We start from the raw sequence: 25,493 nt of genomic DNA, 5'->3' as shown, positions 1-25,493 counted from the left end.
CCTCCAGTTTGCGTTGAGCTTCACTGGAACAATGCAGCAGGCCAAGGATGGACATGTGGGCATGTGAGCAGGGTGGATGTTGAAATGGCAAGCGACAGGGAGGTCTGGGTCATGCTTGCGGACAGACCGAAGGTGTTCCGCAAAGCGGTTACCCAGTCTGTGTTTGGTCTCTCCAATGTAGAGGAAACCACATTGAGAGCAGTGAATGCAGTAGACTAAATTGAGGGAAGTGCAAGTGAAATGCTGCTTCACTTGAGTGTTCAGTGGACGCTAAGGAAGAAGGAGGTGAAGGGGCAAGTGTTGCACCTTCTGTGATTGCATGAGAGGGAAGGTGCTGTGAGAAGGGGATGTTTGGGGTGATGGTGGGGTGGACCAGGGTGTCCCGGAGGGAACAGTCCCTATGGAAAGCTGACGGGGGTGGGGGGGGGGTGAGGGAAATATGTATTCATTTATTCATTGTTTTATCCCTTTTTTATCCCCTTCTTTATCCTTTTTCTATCCTTTGTCCCCAACCACTACCCCTTCCCCCACCCCGCCCCCTAAAGGGTCATCTGTTACTTGTTCCATGTTGTTCTTTCACAGAGTAGTTGCCCTTGTTCTGCTATTAGCACATTCTGCGTTCTTACCTTTATGCCACCATCAGCACCTCCTTTAGCCAGTACCACAACCATTAACACTCCCTTTGTCCTTTTGTTTATGACATCTTTGTCAATCTCTCCTTTGCCCCCACCCAGCTTCACCTTCTACTTCCCTTTAGCTTTGAAGAAAGGTTATATGGACTCGAAATGTTAACTCTGTTTCTCTCTTCACAGATGCTGTCAGAATGAGTTTTCCCAGCATTTTCTGTTGATCACCTTGGATTGTTCTTGGTAATTAAGGGCCACTGACCACTTATGTAAATGGTGATCTTGAGAAGCAGTTGAGCCAAGAATTTCAAAGAGTTTTGATTCGACAATGGCTCAATAAAATTATCCATAAGACTTTACGGAATTTTACAAAAATATCATTCTCACGGTAACTTTTGAGTTTGGAGCTGCATATAAGGGAGGCTGTAGTTAGATAGAATTTACATGAAATTTACATCAAAGGAACAGGCCTTTTGGCCCAATTGGTCTATAGTGGTGTTTTTGCTTCACATAAGCCTCCTCCCTCTCTTCATCTCACCCTATCGCCATCATCTTTTATTCCTTTCTCCCTCTTGAATTATCTAGCTTCTCCTTAAATGTATCAATCCTTGTAGTAGCAAGTTCCATATTCTAACCACACTCTGGGTAAAGAAGTACCTCCAAATTCCCTATTGGAATTGTTAGTGACTATTTTATATTTATGGTCCCTAGTTCTGATCTCCCCTCCAAGTGGAAACATCTTCTCTAGGTATACCTTATCAATAACCTTAAAGGCCACTATGAGGTCACTTCTCAGCCTTCTCTTTCCCAGAAGAGAGAACGCCATCCTGTTCAATCTTTCCTGATGGGTGTAAACTCTCAGTTCTGGCATCATGCTTATCAATCATTTTTGCACTTGTTCCAATGCCTCAATATCATTTTTGCAATATGAAGATTTGAACTGTACACTGAACTTTAAAAAGTGGTCTAATCTAGGTTCCAAACAAGTTTAGTAAAACCTCCATGCTTATCAATTCTATTCCTCTAGAGCCTCAGTCTTTCATGTGATTTTTTTTTATGGCCTTGTTAAATTGTATTGCTACTTCTAATGATTTGTTAATCTGGACGGCTAAATTCTTTGCTTCTCTACCCCATTCAGGCTCTCAATTTCCAAGTAGTATAGGGCCTTCCTTACTCTTGCAAAATGCACCACCTCACACTTACCTATGCTGAAATTCATTCGCTATTTATACATCCACCCTGCATCTTTATTAATGTCTTCTTGTATTTTGTTCATTTATTGATTCACGGGATATGGCATCACTGGCTAAGCCAACATTTATTGACCATCCATAATTGCCCTTTAAGAAGATGGTGGTATGACCTAACAATGAGGAAGGAAGAGTATTATATTTCCAAGGCAGGATGATGTGTGACTTGGAGGGAAACTTGTAGATGATGGTGTTCCCACATGCCCGCTGCCCTTGTCCTTCTAAATGGTAAAGGTAGTGAGTTTGGGAGGTGATGTTGAAGAAGCTTTTGTGAGTTTCTGCAATCAATCTTGTAGGTGGTACACACTGCGGCCACATTTTGCCAGGGGTGGAGGGAGCACATGCTAAATGTGGTGGATGGGGTGCCAATCAAATGGGTTGCTTTGTCCTGGGTGGTGTCAAGCTTTGAGTGTTGTTGGAGCTGCACTTATCCATGCAAGTGAAGAGTATTCTATCACACTCCTGACTTACGTCTTGGACATGGACAGGCTTGTAGATGTGGAGTCAAGAGGTGAATGACCCACCACAAGCTACCCAAACTTTAACCTGCTCTTGTAGCCACAGTATTTCAGTGGTTTGTCCATTTAAGTTAATTCTCACTGGTTTATTCTCCACCAGAACGTTGATGGTGGGGAATGGGTGATGGTAATATCAAAGAGAGGTGGCTAGACACTTTTGTTTCAGCTAGTCATTGCTTGGAACTTGTGAGGCATAGGTGTTGCTAGCCACTTATCAGGCAAGACCTGGATATTGTCCAAGTCTTGTTGTATGTGGGCACAAACTCTTCCATTATCTGAGGAGTGGTATTGAACACTGCACAATCATCAGCAAACATCCCCATTTCTGCATGTTGCTAGTGAAGCACTTGAGGATGATTGGAGCTGAGAAGCCAGATGACTGTATGGAATTTTGACTGGACACCCCGAATAAAAAATATAGAACTGATGTTACGACCGGATGAGGAGGAATGAGTTGGCTCTCCTCTTTTCCAACCTCCTCGGTTGGTTGCAACAAAGGTTTGTTTCAAATTCTTTCCTGTGGATACCTTTTCCCAATGCAAATGTATTTACTTTTTCTAAGGAGCCAATTTAACCAGGCTTTCTCGAGTCAAAGGAAGAGTATGTTTATTATTTACTAAAACCTGAGGGAAAATAATAAAGATCACACACACACACACACACACACACACACACACCAGAAATGAGAAAGTTAAGAGTTCATATAAAAGTTTAAAATATACAAATCAGTCCTTGGCTTGTCCATGAGGTGTAGATGGTGGTACGTTATGGCCATTAGGTTAGCTGATTTCGGTGGCGCTGACTTTGGCAGATTTGCAGGTTGTTGGAGATGTTTGTTGGCTTGTCCCCAGAGGGACAGGTGACCTGGTTGTCTCTGCGGGTTTAACTGAAGAGGCTGTCCTATTTCTTCCTGTTTGCTGCCTGTCTCTGCTAAAACACACTTGCCTCCAGCAAGAGACAGTGAGAGAAGGATCCTTCTTGCTTCTTTGTTCTTCTGCCCTCACTGTCTTCAGCCTGTGTTTAACCCCTTTTCTCTGTGTATTCCCAGGATGGGGAAGTAGGCATGTCTTGCATCCAGTCCATTTTGCTTTCATCTCAGAACATTTTTTACATTCTGAAATATAAATCAACAGGAGATGGTTTTTTTGGATATCCTGATGAGATGTAGGTAAGAATCCGTTGTTTCCACAACACAGGAGATTAAAGCCAAGCCTTTTGCATTTTCCATACCTTTCTTTCAAGTGTCTCTGTTTGAAGTGGGCCTTGACACATTTCCAGGTGTGAAATTCCATGTTCTCAGGACAGGTCTGTCAGTATAATCCATACAAGAATTTTCCAGAAAGTGGTCCTTTACAGTATCAGCCATCTTTTCATCAGTATCTTTACTTGTATTTCTTTAAAAAACACAGGTCTTCCTTAAAAAGTTCAATATGGCTGTAGGTAGTTGGTGAAGCTGTGGTCCATTTCGTGGCACTGAAAGGCATCACTCTCCTTTGTAAAAGGTCAATTTAAAAAATAAATGATGTGGGGTAGGATCGCGGAGGTTGGAGAGAACTTTGGCTTCCCCAAGGCCGAACGAGTCATTTACTGCCGATGCTCTTCTTGGTGAGGTCCAACCTGATTCCCCTCTCAAATTCTCAGGCATTTTCCAGTGGGAATTTTCCAAGTCTCCAAGAAAATTTTCAAGGGATCAAAGTTAAGAATGATTGTAGTGAATACATGCAGCAATTTTCAGGTATTGTGTACTAAAACATCACATGGCTATTCATTTCAAGAACAATGTCATCACTCAACTCTCTGCGACATCTCCATTTTATTCTACTCTAGTCCTGTTCTTAACTAGATTAACTCAATGCCATTTGTCTGCTGCAAAACCAAGGTTATGTATTAAAACCCAAAGAGGCAAAGGTCTCACTTCAAGAGTCATCTCACTGAGGGCAGAGGCTGGGGAAGACAGGTCAAAAACATTCAGCTGTCTTCAAAATCCATGGAAAATCTATCTATTTCACAAAATAGTTTTATAATTTATTAAAAGCAGCACTCCTGTCTTCATATTACTCTCCCTCAGCCAGCAGGACAGTAAGATCTGGGCTGGTGCCCAACAGGAGGAAAGGGGGACTTTGTAGGACTCAAGCACGTCTAACTGGTCTCCATCGGAACACTGCACACAAATATAACCTGAGGTAAAACATTCTGTCGCCACAGAACTTCCCAGCCAATGATTTCGAAGACTGTTAGCCACCTGGATTCCTTGAGCTAAAAGTAATGAACTGCCACCCAGAATCCTTCTGTGCCCAACTTATAAAATAGTTGGAAAAATTTCCACCCATATATGTGATCCATCCAGCACTATATTCCTTGTTGAGAGTGGAACATTTATTATGTGTGGTATTGGAGTGGGGAGTCTTGGACCTGCCTTGGTTTCTCTGCTGGGAGGGAGGGAAATTGGGGATAGTTACAGCTGCTGTTAAACTGCTGAAGCTGCACTGGCCTGAGGCACAGCAGCTGTGGAAACATCGGGGGCTTGTGGTGGGGAGAGACAGCTACCTCCCAAGAAAAATTTGCAATGGGCAAAATAGAAGAACTATCTCAAAGGTCTACTACGACCAAGGCCCCAACATTTTTGGGAAATGCATTGGAGTTGATGCTGGCAGAGATAAGGGCAAGAAGGAAAGGGACCCGTCAACAAAGGATGGCCCAGGCACCCCTGGTCTGTTATCAGTCACCTAGTCCCGTTGCTATGACTGATCAGGGCAGATATAGATTGTCTGAGAATAGTTGAATCATAGCAACTCACTGGATAGTATGCATTAGCCTGCAGAATGAGGTGGTTAGTATCATTCACTATCTGAACATTCAGGGGATGAAATCTCTTCTGATCATGAAGCTGATGAGACATTCAGACGGGTCCTTTAAGCCACATGGTTTTCATGAATAGCATCCTGCGCAAATGGGAAGCCAACCTCTCTGAAGAAGTTGATGCTTTCTCTCTCGGTTTTGCTGTGTTCATGTGGAGTTGAATAAATTCACAGGCGTGCCGCTTAGATAAGCCTGTTTGATGCTGTGATGAAGTGCTGACTGATGCTTGTGACTAATGCTGCCAGAGCTGTCTAAAAGTGTCAGAATTCATAAACGTCAAGTACTGTCACATTCAGAGCCACAGAAAATGCTGTGCTGCTGGTGGAAAATGGTTGCAAATCACTGTCGCAGTCTCCTGGGGTAACCTCCTGAGCCACTGTCTTGAGGAAAGATCGAGCTAGAACCTCCACAGACATCATGACATGGATACCTCCGGGTCAGGAGGCACCTTCATGCATTCTTCTGTTTTCCATCTTTTCCTCCTCCATCTCTTCATCAAAAGACAGGAAGGATGGAATCTCCAGAGGAAATACCATTATTTTACTGTGCACTTTAACTTCACTGCATGTTTCACAAAGTATCTTTTGTTGTTCAGCTTCCAGGTATTGAAAGTGATGTCCAGCCTAGAATGTGTTGCAGAATCACACTGCCATGCAACGTTTCTCCTTGCAGTACTGATTCATGATGATAGTAAGTGGGCAGGAATAAAGTGAAGCATAGTGGGGGGAAATGATTCCAATAGACCCCTTCTTTTTTCATTGGTGTGTGGTGGAGCAGACTCAAGATTACGGTGGGGTCACAGGCAGTTTCACTGTGAACCATGTCCATGCTTCAGAATGATGCCTTTCCCTCCCTAACACAATAACTGAGTTGTGCCAGATCACAGTTCATAAGGAAGACTTTATAAGATCCAAGACCATTGCCAAATTATTCTTCTGGGATGTGGGTATGTCAAGAAGATATAATAATGTCTATAATGTTATTGGAAATTATTTTAAAATAGAATTTAGTGGTGTCTGTGTCTATATGTGTGTGTGTGTGTGTGTGTGTGTCTTAATTAGATTAAAGCCAGTTGGTCTAGAGTCTTTAATGTATAGAAGAGAAATAGGTTTGAAATGTTAATTAGATAAACATGAGGGTAATTTGCACTTTTTCTTTAAACACACTAATGTAGCTTGGATTCAAATAGAGGGAGTGAAATATTACACCTAACCAGGTGAAGCTCAGAAACGGTGTGTTTGTTTATTTTTCCCAAAGATTACTAATAAAGTGGGTGTTATGAAAGGGCCTTATTATTAGAAGAGGTAAAGTTCAAAAGACATAGTGATACAATGAAAATTTGCATTCAAAGAGGAAAATATATATAAAGGGAGAGAAGGCTGTTGGTAAAAGGAGAGGGATTCTAAGATGTAAAACTTCCAGGCTGCAAGCCTCAAGTCGCAGTCTACAAGGGCTCAGAGCTAAAAGAAACTCATTTTGAATGCGGCTGTCCAGAGTGTGCTTTGCCAAGGGTCTGTTTAAATCTATGTGTTTTACTGTTGCCTTAACGGAGGCGTAACTAGGAGTCAGACTAATTAGGAGATTTTTGTAATTATTATAGTAGTAATTTTCTGGATATGTGTATGCGCTTACAATCCTTCTTGTATTAATAATTGTTTAATTTAGTTTTATAAAAAACCTCTTGAGGCTCGCCAGTCTTATTATTACTGAATTCGAAGCCTGCATCTTGAAACATACAAATTTGTTAAATTGGTTATGACAGTTGTTTCAGGTTTCCCTCTGGGATTTGAACAGCTCAGTATTACCACTGGCTGTGTCATAATAGGATATCACTGGCAAGGAAAGCATTCATTGCCTATCCCTAATTCCCCTTAAACTGTGTGGGTTAGTAGGCCATTTAAGAGGGCAGTTAAGAGTCAATCATATCACCCTGGGTCTGGAGTCACACATAGGCCAGATCAAGTAAGGATGGCAGATTTCTATCCCTGAAGGTCATCAGTGAACAAAAAGAGTTTTTACAACAATTGATGATTGTTTCATGAGCACCATTACTAGCTTTCAATTCCAGACTTTACTATTCTGCCAGCTATCATGGTGGGATTTAAACCCATGTCCCAGGAGCATCAGCCTGGGTATTTGGATTACTAGTCCAGTGACATTACTACTATGTCACTATTTCCCCTGTCACCATGGCCCATGTTGGCAGTTAACTTAACTCAGTTGCTAGCTGATATCCACAGTTGTCAATACTGCCATCTAGAGATCATTCTACCACCCCTTCATCCAAGCAATCCTCGCTCCAATTTAAACCTGTACTCAGCCCATCAGTGACAAAACGCCTCAAACCCTGAAGAAACACCAGACTCATGCATAGCAGTAAGTCACATGATTACAAAATGGCTGCCTTGATCCTTGACCTCCCCACCTTCCTCTTTCCCACTCCACCCAGACCAGAAGCAGGTTTTCTACAGGCAGGATGGACCAGGAACATAGAATCTTGGACCATAGAAAAGTTACAGCATAGAAGGAGGCCATTCGGCCCATCTTGTCCATGCCAGCCCGAGGACACCCAGGTGCCCTCTCTAATCCCACCTTCCTGCACCCGGCCCATAGCCCTGCAGCTTACAGCACTTAAGGTGCATATCCAGGTACTTTTTAAAAGAGTTTACAGTTTCTGCCTCTACCACCAACTTGGGCAGCAAATTCCAGACGCCCACTACCCTCTGCGTAATAAAGTTCTTCCTCATGTCCCCCCTACACCTTCTGCCACTTATCTTGAATCTATGTCCCCTGGTTCTAGAATTCTCCATCAAGGGAAACAATTTTATCCTGTCCATTCTATCTATTCCCCTCATAATTTTGTACACCTCAATCAAGTCACCTCTCAGCCATCTTTGTTCTAAGGAAAATAACCCCAACCTATCCAATCTCTCCTCGTAGCTACACTTTTCTAGCAACCCTAGCAACATTCTTGTAAACCTCCTCTGCACTCTCTCCAGAGCTATTACGTCCTTCCTATAATGTGGTGACCAGAACTGCACACAATACTCCAGTTGTGGCCTCACCAGTGTTTTATACAATTCCAACATTATATCCTTACTTTTATATTCTATACCTCTGCCAATGAAGGAGAGCATTCCATATGCCTTCTTTACAACCTTGTCTACTTGAACTGCTGCCTTCAGGGACCTGTGTACTTGTACGCCAAGATCTCTCACTTCATCTCACTTCATTCAGTATTGAGGATGCATCAAGGAGAATTGGACTAGTTTAAATGGCATAATGATAATTTGAGAACATCTGAATCCATCATGAGGAAAATCCAGCCACAATATCTCCACATTTCGCATTTCATCAACAGCCTACAGAGGAAGTTTAATTCATTTTCAACAGTGGAAAGAGAAAGAACAAATGTTGTTATGACTGTGAAGATGACTTTGTCCTAAGAAGTCAACAACACAACATTGATGGTGTAGCATATTTTCAAGTTGACCTCTTGGTACTTTGCAATTGTATATATTTCTTTTCTTCATAGAACACATGGCAGGTGGGACTGTCAATCACTAGGCAGATCACAAAGTGCTAATTCGGCAATGGTGCTATAGTCACAAGCCCTGTCATCACATAGGTCCTTGCCAATATTTTGCAGAGCTCACAGCTGTTGCTACTCTAGTGCCAGAGGGTATCTGATCCCATGATCAACCTGTGCCCCCTCCACCCGCCCCCAGCCAGATTTACCCTGATTCAGGCAGAACGCAAGTCCCAGAAGTATGTTTTTCTGAAGTATATTAATAGGGGCTGTCATTATCAAAGCTCAGCAGCATTGCCGGGTGTGAGTGTAACAAATGCACTCCACATAACAGGATACTCCCCACCGCCTCTGAAGAAGAGTCATATTGGACTCGAAATGCTAACTCTGTTTCTCTCTCCACAGATGCTGCCAGACCTGCTGAGTTTTTCCAGCATTTTCTGGTTTTATTTAAGATTTCCAGCATCCACAGTATTTTGCTTTTATTACTTCTCACTACTAACAGTTTCTATGCCCACTGGGTTTATTTTATAGAGTGTTGCCCACAGCCAACTCAACCCACTTAATGGTGCAAAAATACCATTATATCCAGCTTTGTTAACCATTTGCATGCTGCAAATTCATTATCACTACTGCAAAGCATATTATTAAGAAAGTAGCCTTCATGCTTTTGATATCTGGGGAGTTTTACAAGGCCTAGTAGGAGGTCTTGTGGTGCAGTGGGTGGCGCCCCTGCTTCTGAGCCGGAAGCTCTGAGCTCGAGTCCCACCTCAGGACTTGGTGGCCAAGGAAGGGACAATCATAATGTGGCCAAACGTATCAACCTGCAAATCCTTCCAACACATACCAAAAGTGGGCAGAAAGAGCAGGAGAGATTCCTGGTCAGCCGTGTGATGGAAAGCAAGCTGGCGCCTGCTACCAGGTCACTAGCTGTAAAAGTGCATGTTGTCACAGCAACTTGGACTCCCTGAGTGCACTATAACACACCCTACAGAAGGTCTAGAATATGACTTTGGGTCTACTGTGGCCTCACATCCAATTTTCAGTGTTAACTGTATACAGTAGGGCTCAGCCCTTTTTGTTAGAGATCGGCAGGGAACTGCTTATTAATTAATTATTGTTTTGAAATGTCACCCTTGAATCTCGAAAAGCAGAATACAGCGGAGGCTGGAAATCTGAAATAAAAACAGAAAATGCTGGAAATACTCGTCAAGTTATGGCAGCATCTGTGGCGAGAAACCGAGTTAACATTTTGGGGCCTGTGATGAAAGGTCACAGGCCTGAAAAGTTGGGCAGGATTTAACGTCCTCTCCCGCCAGCGGGATTTACCAGTCCCTCCGAAGTCAATGGGCTTTTGAACGGCTCGCTGCATTTTGTGGCCTTGTCCCCAGCGTGACGGGGCCATAAAAGTTTGCCCTTTAACCCTGTTTCTCACCACAGGTGCTGCCATTACTTGATGCGTGTTTCCAGCATTTTCTGTTTTTATTCCATGAATTTTGAAGGTTGGATTTACTCAGGGTTATTCCAGCTGGTTTGCTCTGTGCTTAGTTTTGTCTTGATCCTTTTCAAGTGGGTAATTAGCTGGTTAGTAGAATCTGATTTAAGGGTGTGGAACAATTGAACATGAAAACAGAAAAACAGTGAAGCAAAAACAGAGGAGCTGCTGCATTGAAGGGTAACACTAAAAAGATAGATTTTAGAATTTAGATGAGGCCGTAATTAAATGGATTCTTGATTAAAAAAATACACAAGCCTTGCCATCTGGCAAATTTTTATGATCTGTCAATTTGTGCTGCCAATCGTTTGCTGTTTGCTCCCAGAATTTGATCTATCACCACACTTTTACAGTCATTCAGTGTTTCATTTTCCTCAGCGCGATGCTGTAGAACTGATTGGATTCGCTTCACAAATCTATGATTTATAATGAATATGATTAGTTATGGTTATGGAACAGTTTTGTGAGTTCATTGATATACCTGTGCATTCATAGCCGGGAGTACAGATGGAAGGATTGGGCTCAATCAGGTTTCAGGCAAGTTTGGATTACTTACGATGTTCCACTTTCTTTATAAGCTGCATTCCCAGCATGATTTCCATTGACCTCTGAGTCCATCGCCTTCCTGTCTTCAGTAAATCCCTCCATTAAACTCTCTCGTCCATACTCACGGCCACATCCACAACCTTGATATCACCTCCTAGTTTCCTGATCACTAACAAGGCCCTGAGTCCTGGCCAATATTCGTCTCACAAACAACACCTAAAATATATTACCTGGTCATGTAACACATTGTTGTTTGTGGGAGCTCGTTGTGCACAAATCGGCTGCGTGTTTCCTACATTATAATAGTGATTAACTTAAGAAGTAACTCACTGGCTGCAAAGCACTTGCAAAAGATGCTCTATAAATGCAAGTTCTTTCTTTGCTTATTGCATCACCCAAATACAATTACTGCACCTAAGCTCATAACAAGGGATAGGAACAATGAAACGTATAGTAATGAGAGATCATCTGACCAATTCCAATTCCTAAAACATTGTAGTTTTCCAATAACACAATCAACCAACGCTTCTCAATGGAAAACAACACAAATATTCAATAACTGATGCTCATAGTCATGAGTCACGAAACGTCGACTGTGCTCTCCTTCACCGATGCTGCCAGACCTGCTGAGTTTTTCCAGGTATTTCTGTTTCTGTTTTTGTGTTGGATTTCCAGCATCCGCAGTTTTTTTGCTTTTATCTTAGAATTTTTACCTTGTCGGGCGGGTGCAGCAGGCAGGCCCGGGAGCAGATGCGAAGCCGACTGCCACCTGCGATCGAGCCCCGACACCCGCTGTAGAGCTGCAGCGTTGCCGGGGTGGGGGGTGGGAGGAGGGCGAGTGTGGAGGCGCGTGCATGTGTGCGAGTGCCGGCAATGAAAGCTCCCTGAAGCACAGAGCTGCCACAGGGAGCTGGAGATTTATAACATTAAAAATAAAAAAGTTAGCAAAGTTAAAAACTCTGCCACATGAGCAGGGACATGTTATGAATGAATTTAAAACATTTTTATTTTATTTTTAATTGCTGTTGGAAACCTCCCTCCCACCTGTGGATGAGGTTTCCTAAAAAAATCCAAAGGCCGCTTGGCCTTTTTGACTGCCCGCCAAACTTGAGGTTAGATGGGCAGTGAAAAATTTCATTCAGTTAGAACTTTAATGGCCTTAATAGGCCAGTTAATTGTCGGCAGTCATGTTGCCGACTCCTGTATGCACCCACTGACCGAAATATTGCGCGAGTTGGGACGCTCGCCTGACGTCATCGTGCGTCATTTTACGCTCGAGCGGGTCAGGTACACGCCTGCCCACTCAGCTCAAATTTCTGCCCAAAGATATTAGCTGTCTTAAATTCTCAAGGTGTGAAAGTCATCCCACAGGATGTATAATCGACCTGGCCACCAACCTTGTTTAGAAAAGGACTTTGGACTTATAACAGGTCACATGTTGAGACAGCCATGTTTGTTGCCTGCTTTTAAAACAGCAAACAGCTGTTCTGCAGACAGAGAAATCCATCAGAAAGCCATCAACCAGCTGAAGACATCCAAGTAGCCAAGGTAATGGACAGCAACACCTTGAAAGTGGGAGGACTCTCCCCAGCCTGTTCCAACTCCATGTCCACCTGAGAACCAACCTCCTTCAAAGTTGACTGCAAGAGATTTCACAGCTTACTGAGAATCCTCTGGTTTACAATACCTTCACTTCATCCAAAGCATCAACTCATCTAAGAAACTATAGGCCTGCCACGAAATAGACTGAGAAAATAATAAATTGTAATTATATTGTTTTCTTCCCTCATCTGTATCTAATATTTGTGTGAGTGATAGTGTGAATGTGTCGAGTGATTGAGATGGCATGTCTTTAAACCTCCAGTGAACGTGTATGATAATAAATAACTTTCCTTATTTTTAAATTCACCAAAAGCTTGTTGCTGGAAGTACTTAAATTTGCACAATTACTTATAGGGTATGAAAACACCCACACCTCACACTACAAAGCATGCTGATTACAGGCAGTCAGAAAATACATAAATCTTGTCCAGGACAGTATTTAATACAAATATAATTTACTTCTGAGGGAACTTCTGACACCTGGAACAGGATAGAGAAGACAGATTGAGACCACTGCTTGTGTGAATGATAAACTCCAACACAGACTTGTTTGAATGAACGGCCTGTTTCTGTGTTGTAATTTATATGTAAATTTTCTGTAATTTGATCTCTGTTCATAGTCCAAAGCCCTCTTATTGCATCGCACATGAATAACAGTTGTCTGTGAGCTGTGCCATTGCTCCTTTATTTAACCATTGACATTTATAAAGCACTCAAGCTTTGAAACTTGAACTTGTATACTTTCTGTAAGAGCTCATAAAGTTGGCAATGCTGTTGAAGATTTGCCACATCCATCATAACTACCCATTTGAAAACAATGGCTGCTCAGGAGGTCTGAATTTACACACTCATCTAGTCTTTCTACCTCCTCTTCACAGTTCCAAGTAATCTTGTTCACAAATAATCTAAAGTTTACACTCGCACTTCAAGAAATATATTGTACCCGTGGCTCATTCAGCGATATAAGCATAACAGACAGAATCATTTTGTAGCAAGTTCAAGTTAGAAATATATCTGACTAGAGGGTGTGCCATTGAGTGATATAAATCAGCATGTCTAACATTTTGTGCAAGGTCTGTGTCAAGTTGATTTATTTATTTCAGCCAGAATAACAGTGTCTCAATGCCTGTGGACTAGGGGAATTAAATTAACCAGCGGTCTCATTGTGGATAACTATCTAGTGACTCCTGGTGCAAATGTACCTTGGATAAAAGCAAAAACTGGCTTAGTTGTGATGCATGGAAATAGCCCACCGACACTCACCGTCTGCACTCACACATGAAGAATGGACACAGACAGGGTACCAAAGGCCTGACAAGCACATCCGGACCTGAGTCACTATCTTCAGGAAAGAATGAGGGAAAATTGGAACAACGATGAAGGACTGGTTTTGATTCATTCTTGGGATGTGAGCATCGCTGGCCAGGCCAGTATTTATTGCCCATCCCTAATTGCCCTTGAACTGAATGCCTTGCTAGGCCATTTCAGAAGGCAGTTAAGAGTCAACCACATTATTGTGGATCTGGAGTCACATGTAAGCCAGATTGGGTCAGGATGGCAGATTTCCTCCCCTGAGGGTCATTAGTGAACCAGATGGGTTTTAAACAGCTATCTGGTGGCTTCATGATTACTATTAATGAGGCTAGCGCTTTATTCCAGATTTATTGGTTAATGGAACTTTAAACTTCACGGGCAGTCATTGTGTGATTTGAACTCATGTCTCATTAGTCCGGGGCTCTGGATTATGAGCCCAGGAACATTACCAATGTGTGACCATCCCCACTACATCACATCTCATCAGAAATGGAGGAAAATAAACATACAAATTGGCAGGCCGGTTGTGGTGCTCTCCACAGAGTAAGTCAGGGACTAGCCTGTTTCTGAAGAGTAGGAGCATTACACCATGTAACACAAAATTTATTGCTCCAATAGGTGGCTTAAGGGGCTTGTACCTTTAAGAACACAAGGCCCATTCTCTGTAAATAGGCTGAAGTTTCTCTGCAGATTATCAATTACTAAAAAAAAAAAGTTAGAATATCCCAACAGGAAATAGCAGGCTTTTTTTGAAGGGAGACACTGATGTTTGTGAGGCCTGCAGTGTGGCACCTTAAGTATGATGGGTGTATCTGCTGAACTTAATTATTAGCACTCACTCTAGCTGGCAACCTGGAACTGAAAGGTCGTGAACTATTGTTGGTCTGAAATAGTTTAGTCTGATAATAATCTAGCCCTATTTGCAATACATATTCAGTGCTGATGCCAAGTGTACTTCAGAAGAAATAGAACACTTATTAAGGGTCTTCTGTATTGACTGATTTTCCCTGATATATGTTTCGAGTTTTAAGTTGTTCCCAATTCATTTTCACTGACTCTCAACCCAAATGAACAAACCTGTTCACTCACAAGATTTCCTAATAATTTTAGTTGAATTAAAACAAATTTAGATAAAAACATTTCTAAACAGTACATTAAACTGATATGAATTTGAAAGAGATTTTACTGAGTTCTTGAAAGAATGAGTCCCAACTCCCCTCCCCCACCCCCCCACCAACAAATCTCTTTTGCCCCATTGTTGGATTTTACCCCATGTTTAATTTTCTTGGACAAAAACAAAACTCAAAAGTGAGAATGAAGTACGATTGTTTGGTCTTGTGGTTCCCAGAGTTCCAAAATAATCAAACTTTTTGGCAAAGACTCATATCAAGTATATTTTTTACATGCATATGTGTGGCAGAATGATACAAGGCTGCTTCGGTACTCAGGCTGTAGTGCAGCAGTGAGTGATGTAGCATCCTGGATCTACATGTATACTTGTACATGACAATATAGTTCCTGAATCATTTTGGGATAACATAACAATATAACAATGGTGATCATTATTAAGGGTAGTGTTGGCTGAATGAAGGGGTTGAAAGGAATTATTCTCACTTTGGCCCTTAATCACTCCATGTCAACACCCTAAATGTTAATTTAATGGGCAGCAGGGTCTGCAGATCTCAAAACTGAAGTGTGGATTCCATTTAATGTCCCATTTAAAGCTTCTTCCCCCCTGTTTCACATTGTACGCTAGGATGTACACTAGGATAGTTTGGCTGACAGGGTTAAAGGGATTGGACTATGGGTCAGGTGGGACCAGCCAGGTTAGAGAAGATGCAAAACACTTAAAATCAACATGAAATACTATAACTCCCAAGGAGGCTGCTTTGTCACAGTTTTGCTTAAGGTTTACCCAGTTTTTGATCTTAAAAGCTTTTGTGTGCATGACTGCCAATTGTCAGCAACGCTGCTCAGAACGCCACAGTGCATTCAGAACATGAGGATTTTGGCTTAAATGACTCGATGTTGTGCTACTGATCAAGTAAATGAATGCACTGCTGAAAAATATGGTAGAGTGGTGACTAGAAATGTCAGGTATTTGTGCTTGAGCTCTGGTGATGAGTTAGTGAATGGCAGCCATGAGGCGATGATAGGGTTGCTAAGCCTGGCTGGACATAATCTTGGAGGGTTGATCGATCATGTGACATTTGATCACATGACAGTCAACCATGTGACATTTGATCACATGACAGCTGATCGTGTGACACCTGACCACAGTTTGAAAATGTTCCTTCATTTATCTTATACAGCGTTGATTCGCCTGCAGTTGTCTTTGCATAGGCATAACAGCCACTAAAGAATATCCATTTTATAGCCCTTGCTGCCTCTCTCACCTTCACTCTACACCCACTTCCATTTCATAGTGTTCTCCTGATAGTTACTGAGTTAATGCTCTGGAAATCGGGTTGCCAACCCTCTAGGGTTGGCTTGGAGTCTCCAAGAATTGAAGATCAATCTCCAGAACACTGCTATTTGCGATCCTGGAGAAAATACATGGGGGGCATTGAAAAAGATTGCGTTTATTTTTAGTTTTCTTTCAACAGTTCTCTTCACCAGATATTAAAGTATTGGAAATGGGGGAACACAAGGCTGTTTGGCTGACAGTCAAGCATTATTGAATTGGGTAATGAGTCTGTTTGCTTTCCAATTGGCATAGGAAGGCCGTGTGTCACAAGAATGGATGTGTTGGCCAATGAATGGTTGCAGCATGGCGCAACTCATGTGATGAAACCTCTAGGAATATATTTAATCACAGTTGGCAATCCTACTGGAAACTAGCTCTTTAGTTTAGGAGCCGGACACCATGGGTGGAATTTTACGGCCTCTCCCGCTGGTGGGATCTTCTGGTCCTGCCGAAGTCAATGGACCTTTTGAATGGCTCGTTGCATTTCCTGGGCCCTGCCCCTGCTGCGATGGGCCGTAAAATTCCACCAAATACGTTAGTACAGATTAAAAGAGCTTCACTTCATAGATAGGACCACCTTCAATCCAATTATAAAGCATGAGAATTAAACCTTCAAATCGCTTTCTTGCCCCAGATGTGTCTCTGCCAGTAAATGCACAGCATCTCTAGCCAATAGGAATAAAGGATTAGGAGTTGATGCAACTTATCAGGAAAGACGACCAATTACAAAGCAAATACACCTGTCACCTAAGACTACTTTATTATCTTTAATTCACGCCACACGCGAAAATGAGAATCCTTTAACTACTCTTGTATCTTTTTCATTAAAATACCACAATGCGCAAAAAAATGCACTCACCTGCTGGAGGGGCACAAACTTTATGAGGTAAATGCGACAACAGTTGCAAAGTGTGCACAGCTGTCAAATGATTGAATGTCACATGATCAAATGTCATGTGATCAGACTTCCAGGAAGACGATCAATCCTGTGTTAGCTACCCTTGTCCTGGTTGACATCAGCTTTTTCAGCACCAGGGATCTAGCACACATACCCCGACATTCCTAGTCAATCTTCCAACACATCCCTTAGGCTGGGTCTGAAGTGACTTGCTAATTGTTCAGTAATGAATCTCTGTGTCAAGTCGCTAAGCTTGTCTTTATGAATCTGTGACTAACTTTAAACAGTAGCTCTTACTAGTGTTACTTGGTAGGCTGCAGTGAATTTGAGGGCTGAATTTTGACACCAGTGTGTCGATCTCAGCTCCAGGATGATTTCCGGATTGGGAACCCAGAAGTGCACACGATGGGTCGCCGGACATGACCTTCCCAATTAAGAAGCTGCCTCTGGCAGTGCCACCCCAATTAGGGACGGTGGGTGGGCCTAAGAGCACAGGTGGGCCAATCAGCGGGCAGCCAGCAGCAGCACTCTGTTGCTCAGATGAGCTGAAGGAGAGAGTGGCACAAAGTGGAGGCGCAATACCTGCTGATGGGACCGGCAGCCAATTTCTCTCACCCAGCACAATCCTGTCAATCTGTCTGCAGGTGACAAATGCTTCCAAGTGAAAAGATTTGCCTACAGATTAACAATAGAGTCCCATGTAGGCCAGACCAAGTAAGGATGGCAGATTTCCTTCCCTAAAGTAAGATGTGTTTTAACAATAATCAATCCCCATTATTGGGACTAGCTTTATATTTCAGGTTTATTAATTGAAGTTAAATCCCACCAGCTACTGTGGTGGGACTTGAACCCATGTCCCCCAAAGCATTAGCCTGGGGCTCTGGGTTACTAATTGTGAATGTAGAACAGCAAATACTTTTGTGCCAGTTATAAACCTCATTTGCAGCATTCCTTCATGGGATGCGGGCATCACTGGCAAGGCCAGCATTTGTTGCACATTCTTAACTGCCCCTTGAATGGGTGGCTTGCTGCAGTGCAGGATTTGAGCCCATATCCCTAGAGCATTAGGCAGGGCCTCTGGGTCACCAGCCCAGCAGAATTATCACTACACCACCGTCTTCCCCTAGTCATTGAAGCTATAATGACTTAATTAGCTTCCCACGGCCACCAGGCAGGTTGTTGTTAGTGTACACAACTCCCTCCCCAGAAAAGCAGCCAGAGGCAGGGACACGTTGGGGAACTAGCCAAACGCATTTCCTTTTTTTTTTTACAATTTTCCTATCCTTCCTGCCTCAAATCTATCTCCAAGGGGCTGTGAAAGTTCTCCCCGGCGTCTCAGCAAACCTCTCCTACCATCCCTAATGAAAGTGTTTTGTTTTTCGTAATTGAGAACCCTGCATTAAAGATCAGAGCCTAGTCAGCAGAATACCAGCAAGAATGTGAGAGGAGGAATGAATCAAGAAGTAGTAGTCACGTAATGCAAGTCTGGAGTATATTTTCCACATAGCTTCTCCTGATCTCCTGCCAGAAGATTGGAGAAACCACAGAGAAACAGAAAAAAAAAAAGCCCCTTTACGTTACAGAGGGAGATTGGGAGAACTCAGTGGAGATTCTATTGCTTTAAAAGCCTGTAAGCTGCTGAAGAAACAAAAGGCTTAGGAATGTCCAGCATTGCGAGGTCGCTGATGTGAAATTAAAGCGAAATCCTGCAGATGCTGGAAATCTGAAACAATAACAGGAAATGTTGGAAAAACTCAGCAGGTCTGACAGCATCTGTGGAGAGAGAAACGGAGTTAACCTTAATGAGTCACTGTGGTGCATCTTGTAGATGGTACACACTGCTGCCACTGTGCACTGGTGGTGGAGGGAGTGAATGTTTGCGGTGGTGGGTGGGATACCGATCAAGCAGAAGAGAAGTGGAAATGTGATGAAATTTAAACTATTTAAGGGGAGGTGGAGCAAGTGGAGCTGGATAGAAGGCCTGGTGATAGGTGGGGACAAAGGAGAGATTGACCAAGTTCATGACATCTTTGTCAATCCCTCCTTTGTCCACACCTATCACTGGCCTCTATCCAGCTCCACCTGCCCCACACCCTTAAACAGTATAAATTTCATCAAATTTCCACTTCTCTTCTGCTCTGAAGAATGGTCATACCGACTTGAAACGTTAACTCTGTTTCTCTCTCCACAGATACTGCCAGACCTGCTGAGTTTTTCCAGCATTCACTGTTTTTATTCCAACTTTTTAAGCCCTGGGAAAGATTATCTCCAACAAGAGACAATCAAACCGTCTCCCCTTGATATTTAATGTAATTACCATTGCTGAATTCCCCACCATCAACATCCTGGGGGGTTACCACTGGCCAGAAACTCAACTGGACCAGCCAAATAAATATTGTGGCTACAAGAGCAGTTCGCAGCCTGGGAATTCTGCAGTGAGTAACTCACTGCTTGGCTCTCCAAAGTCTGTCCACCACCTACAAGGCACTCTCTGCTTCATGGATGAGTGCAGCTCCAACGAGAAGCTCAACGACATCCAGGACAAAGTAGTCCCGCTTGATCGGTATCCCACCCACCACTGCAAACATTCACTCCCTCCACCACCAGTGCACAGTGTGTACCATCTACAAGATGCACCACAGTGACTCATTAAGATCCCTTCAACTGCACCTTCCTGTGACTTCTACCATCTGGAAGAACATGGTCAGCAGGTGCGTGGAAACACCATCACCCAAAAGTTCCCCTTCAAGCTACACACCATCCTGACTTAGAAAAATATCACTGCTCCTTCACAATCGCTGGTTCAAAATCCTGGAACTCCCTTCCTATCAGCACCGTGGGTGTACCTACACCACATGGACTGCAGCGGTTCAAAGCAGCAATGACCACCACCTTCTCAAGGGCAATTAGGGATGGACAACAAATATTGACCTTGCCAGCAGCCTCCAAACCCCGTGGATGAATTAAAAACAAGACTGGCCTGTGTGTCTTAACACTGGACTGGGTGATTTTCTCACCCATTAAATCACTGGAGGATCTGAGCCTGAATTACTTTTCTGACCCTTTGTTAATTGAAAATTAAAAATATTACAGAAGATACAGCATGGAAATGGGCTATTCATAGCAACCAGTTTGTGTCAGCATTTACCAGTACCGTCCTCATGAAAAGATAGTTATAAATACATTTACCCACCCTGTCCCCATGTCTTTTCAACTCTTTTTCCCATCATTATTCCATCCAATCTAATCTTCAATGTTGACATGTCTCAATCACTAAGTGAATTCCACAGTCTCACAACACACAGGACAGAATTTTTCACTGGGTGTGTGCGCACACGCTTGACCCGCTCCAGCCTGAAATAGCGCGTGATGACTTCAGGCAAGTGTCCCGACATCGTCGCTCATTCCTGCGCTATTTCGGTCAGCAGGTGTCAGAGCCGGGCCCACCATCAGTGAAGAGGCCTATTGAGGCCACTAGTGTAGTAATCAACTGTGAATTCTCATTGCCTGCCCAACGTCACAGTTGGCCGGAGGGTGGGGAGCGAATCAGCCGGGCGGCCTTTGCATTTTTGAGGAAACCTCATCCAAGTGCAGGATGGGGTTTTGGATATTAAGTGAAAAAAAATAAAAACGTTTGGACAACATTTACATCAGCCATATATATGTTCAAGTGACTGATCCTGACACATGGACATTTTCTTCCGCTTTTGAAAATCTTTATTTATGGCTTTTGAATTCTTCAGCTCCCTGAGGCAGTTCTCAGTGAGCACTCCCCTGTGCCCACGCTGACTTCAGCGCTCGCCCTCCTCCTGCTCCCACCCCAGCAGCGCTGAGCATTTCAGCGCACGCTTCACGCTGGCTGACCGTTAATTAGCCGGCCAGCGTGAAATCACGGTCGGGGGCCGATCGCGGGCAGTGGCCCAGTTCCTGGCTGCTCCTGGGCCCACTCACCGTGCTCGCCCACCGCGCCCACCCACCGCGCCCACCCACCGCGCCCGCCCACCACGCCCGCCCACCGCGCCCTCCCACCGCGCCCGCCCACCGCGCTCGCCCACCGCGCCCGCCCACCGCGCCCGCCCACTGCACCCGCCCACTATGCCCACCCACCCACCACGCCCACCCACCGTGCCCGCCCACTGCACCCGCCCACCGCACCCACCAACCGAACTCAAAACCCTGCCCACAATTCTTTGAAACAATGCAACTGTCTATCTGTGGATCGTGGGTACAGACCGGCCTTTTTCTTTTCCTCTTCTCTTTTATTTCCATTAGTTCATTTTTATTTATATGCTTTGATGGCAAGCTTTTAGTGATGAAATGTGACTCGTCTGCTCAGGATTTTCAGTATCAGGAAAGTCTGGAGCCTAAACTCACAGCGCTGACACACAGGAAGGGGTGCACCTGTCTTCAGGCCTGACGGGCTGACACTGAGTTAAACCAAAGAGATTTAAGAACCTCAGCATCAAAAAGCCACTGACAGCTTAAGCCAGTGGTTTACACAGAAGGGCGTGAACTTCGGAATTGACAAAAAATGCAAGGACAACTGCGTCCTCCTGTCTTGTTATTTTTCAGTCTGTTCCTCTCATGCATCCACGCTCATACAAATCATACTGCCGTGAGGAGTTAAAAATATACACGGGCTATTGAAACTATTGTTTCTGTCTGTCCAGGTACAATTGGTGCCCACATAGATTTACCCCAGCCCATTGAAAGGGGCCAAATATGAAAAATATCAGGATATTTATCTGGGATTATAATTTGAATTATTCACAGAATCACAGAATTGTTATGATTCAGAAGGAGGCCATTCGGCCCATTATGTCTGCATCGGTTCTTTGAGCATTTTAACTTAGTGCCAATCTCCTGCCTTTTCCCCATAACCCTGCACATTGTTTCTATTTAAATAATCATCCAATTCCTTCTTGAATGCCTCAGTTGAACCTGCCTCCACCACACTTCCAGGCTGTGCATTCCAGACTCTAACTACTCGCTGTGTGAAAAAGCTTTTCTCACCTCGCATTTGCTTCTTTTGCAAAACACTTTAAAACTGTGCCCCCTGGTTCTCGATCTGTTTACAAGCGGGAACAGTTTCTCCCTATCTACTCTGTCCAGAACCCTCATGATTTTGAAAACTTCTATCAAGCCTCCTCTTGGCCTTCTCCTCTCCAAGGAAAACAGTCCCAACTTCTCCAATCTTTCCTCATAAATGAAGTGTCTCATCCCTGGAACCATTCTTGTAAACCACTTCTGCACTCTCTCCGATGCGTTCACATCCTTCCTATAGTGTGGTGCCCAGAACTGTACACAATACTCCAGCTGAGGTCTAACCAGTGTCTTATATAAGTTCATCATAACCTCCCTGCTGTTATACTCTATGCCCCAATCAATGAAGCCTAGAATACTTTAGAAACAGCTCTCTCTACCTGTCCTGCCACCTTTAATGGCTTATGTACATATACACCCAGGTCTCTCTGCACCTGCACACCCTTTAGAATAGTATCCTTTTATTTTATACTGTTTCTCCATGTTCTTTGTACCAAGTGCATCACCTCACACTTCTCCACATTGAACTTCATCAGCCCACTCCACCAATGTGTCAATGTCCTTTCGAAGTTCTATACTAGCCTCCTCACAGTTTACAATTCTCTCCCAAGTTTTATGTCATCCGCAAACTTTGAAATTGTCCCCTGCACACCAAGATCTAGATCATTTATATATATCAGGAAAAGCAAGGGTCCCAATACTGACCCCTAGGGAACTCCACTACAAACCTTCTTCTAGCCCGAAAAATACCCATTAACCATTACTCTCTATTTCATATCCCTCAGACAATTTTGTCTCCACGTTGCTACTGTCCCTTTTATTCCATGACATATAACTTTCCTTACAAGTCTGTTGTTTGGCACTGTATCGAATGCCTTTTGGAAGTCCATATACACCACATCAATGGCCTTGCCCTCATCAACCATCTCTGTTACCTCTTCAAAAAACTCCAGCAAGTTAGTTAGATACAATTTTCCTTTAACAAGTCCATGCTGACTCTTCCAAATCAATCCACATTTTTCCATGTGACTATTAACTCTATCCCGAATAATTGTTTTTAGAAGTTTTATCCACTACCGAAGTTAACCTGACTGGTCTGTAATTGCAGGGCAGATCTTTACAACCTTTTTTGAACAAGGGCGTAATGTTTGCAATTCTCCAGTCCTCCGGCACCTCCCCAGAATCCAGAGAACATTGAAAGATTATGGCCATTGCCTTTGCAATTTCCACTCTCACTTCCTTCAATATTCTTCGATGCATCTCATCCGGTCCCAGTGCTTTGTCAACTTTAAGTACCGACAGCTTATCCAATACCTCCTCCTTATCAATTTTAAACCATTCTAGTGACTGAGATTCCTCCTCTGTCACCATGGCCTGGGCAGCATCTACCTCGTAGGTAAAGACAAATGCAAAGTATTCATTTAACATCTCAGCCATGCCTCTTGCCTCTAAGTGTAAATCTCTTTTTGGTCCCTAATCGGCTCTACTCCACCTTTTACCACCTTTCACTATTGACGTGTTTACAGAATACTTTGGGATTTGTTTTTATGTTAGCTGCCAGTCTTTTTTCATAATCCCTTTTTGCTTCTCGTATTTGCTTTTTCAGATCACTTCTAAACCTTCTGTATTCAGCTCGGTTCCCATTGTATTTGCTCCTTGACACCTGTCGGAAGGACACATTTTCTTCTTTAACTTAATTTCTATCTCCTTTGTTATCCAGGGAGTTCTGGATTTGTTTGTCCTACCCTTCCCTTTTCAGGGAACATACCTCGACTGTGCCCAAACCATCTCCTCCTTTGAAGGTAGCCCATTGTTCAGCTACTGTTTTTCCCGCCAACCTTTGCTCCCAGTCTATCCGGCCCAGCTCCGTTTTTGCCCCATTGAAGTCTGCTCTCCGCCAGTTGTTAATTCTTACTCTGGATTGACCAATATCCCTTTTCACTGTCATCCTAAACTTTAAGATACAATGATCACTGTCCCCTAAATGTTACCCCACTGTCACTTATATCTACTTGGCCCACCTCATTCCCAAAAACCAGGTCTAGCAGTGCCTCCTTTCTTGTTGGACTGGACATATTCTGCTGTAGGAAATTCTCCTGAACACAATCTAGGAACACTTGTCCCTCACTGCCCCTTACACTATCACTATCTCAGTCTATATAAAGGTAATGAAAGTCCCCCATTATAACTACTCTACGATGTTTACACCTCTCTGTAATTTCCTTGCAGATTTGTTCCTCTATATCCTTCCCACTAGCCGGTGGTCTGTATATTACACCCAGCAATGTAATCACACCCTATTCAAGCCTGCTGGATTTCAGTTCACATATTGCCCCATAAAATCCCACTGTTCTGATGGCACAGTACAATCCAACACTTGGGATCATTTTGTGCTATTCTTGTCAGTGGTTAACTCAAGTATTTGGTACTGCAGTAGGAGCTACAGTGATAGGCCTGATCCCAACAAGGAATTCTGATACGGACAGGGCTTGGATGCCTCGTCTGCCACCCTCATCTCTCAATGAGGGACATCACTATGATACAGTTCCTTATGCACATGCTCCGTAGCTATTATTAGAGATAAACCTTTATGCTACATCATTAGGGTTGCCAACCGGGATCAAATGTATTCCTGGAGGTTTCATCACATGACATGCCCCCCTACTCCAATCATTCATTGGCCAACTCATCCCTCCTTGTGACACATGGCCTTCCTATGCCAACTGGAAAACAAAAAGACTCATTACCCAATTGAATGATGTTCTCTCTCATCCAAACAGTCTTTTTCCTCCCGTTTTCAATATTTTAATAGCTGGCGAAGAGAAATTTTCAAAGAAAATTTGAAAAAACACGATCTTCTTCAATGTTCCGATGATTTTTCTCCAGAATTGCAAACAGCAGTGTCCTGGAGATTGACCTTCAACTCCCGGAGATTTCAGGCCAATCCTGGAGGGTTAGCAACCTATACAACATCCACCCGAGGCAACAGATGAGACTTTGGCTTCATTTGCCACCTCTGACAGTGTACAGCACCTCCTCACTACTGCATTGAAATGTCAGGCTAGATTTTTGGACTTAATTCTCCAGAGTAGCACTTGAAACCCAGAACCTGCTGACCCAAAGGTGAGAGCACTGACCACTGAACAATAACACCAGAGGCATGTTGATGTTTGTATTTGTCAAGTTTAGATTTCAGCAGACTGACGCTCCTGATTCCTGACAGCTCTCAGTGCTTAGACTGCGAAGGCCGATTCCATACCCCAATGTTGGGATTGTAGACCCAGCTCACTCTGGATTCCATGATAAGGATGCTGGATTTAGCAATGGGAAAATGGGAAGCTGTCCC

At 43.4% G+C, this 25,493-nt stretch overlaps 2 protein-coding genes across 2 annotated transcripts in view; both read right to left on the bottom strand.

Moving 5' to 3' along the window:
- Positions 1-25,493, bottom strand: part of pdcd4b (programmed cell death 4b) — a 386,498-nt gene that overhangs the window by 161,391 nt on the left and 199,614 nt on the right. The window lies entirely within an intron of this gene.
- Positions 1-25,493, bottom strand: part of rbm20 (RNA binding motif protein 20) — a 253,594-nt gene that overhangs the window by 91,834 nt on the left and 136,267 nt on the right. The gene's annotated exons all lie outside the window — the stretch shown is intronic.

The sequence above is a fragment of the Cetorhinus maximus genome, chromosome 20 (assembly GCF_964194155.1).
Source record: "Cetorhinus maximus chromosome 20, sCetMax3.hap1.1, whole genome shotgun sequence".
Lineage (NCBI taxonomy): Eukaryota > Metazoa > Chordata > Chondrichthyes > Lamniformes > Cetorhinidae > Cetorhinus > Cetorhinus maximus.
Note: the sequence above shows the minus strand (reverse complement) of the source record. Positions and strands in the feature narration are given on the sequence as shown.